This window comes from Etheostoma spectabile, chromosome 8 (assembly GCF_008692095.1).
Source record: "Etheostoma spectabile isolate EspeVRDwgs_2016 chromosome 8, UIUC_Espe_1.0, whole genome shotgun sequence".
Taxonomy (NCBI): Eukaryota; Metazoa; Chordata; class Actinopteri; order Perciformes; family Percidae; genus Etheostoma; species Etheostoma spectabile.
In genome coordinates, this window is record NC_045740.1 from 32,046,412 (window position 1) to 32,046,677 (window position 266).

General features: G+C 44.4%; 2 protein-coding genes across 2 annotated transcripts in view; one reads left to right on the forward strand and one right to left on the reverse strand.

The window, feature by feature from the left end:
• LOC116693433 (uncharacterized protein KIAA0513-like) overlaps positions 1 to 266 on the reverse strand; it is a 453,101-nt gene that overhangs the window by 253,851 nt on the left and 198,984 nt on the right. The gene's annotated exons all lie outside the window — the stretch shown is intronic.
• Positions 1 to 266, forward strand: part of LOC116693434 (uncharacterized protein KIAA0513-like) — a 453,088-nt gene that overhangs the window by 225,668 nt on the left and 227,154 nt on the right. The window lies entirely within an intron of this gene.

Below are 266 nucleotides of genomic sequence, written 5' to 3' on the forward strand. Positions count from 1 at the left end.
AGATAACCAGGATGAACAGGTGGACTTATGTCCAGCCAGGTGGAGTTAACTGGGATAAGTGCACGTTCACGGCTTTCTTAAATAGACCACGGTATTGATCACAGATTTACTGATGCAGAGATAGAGAAGACGCATGCGCCATATGTTTCACCCAATGAGCAGTGAGCTTCTAATGGAAAGTAACGAGGAGGTGAAGATTTAATATGCAGATAGGGAAATACGGCTCTTATTAAACGGAGAGAAAAAGCCCAACATAGCGGACCCGA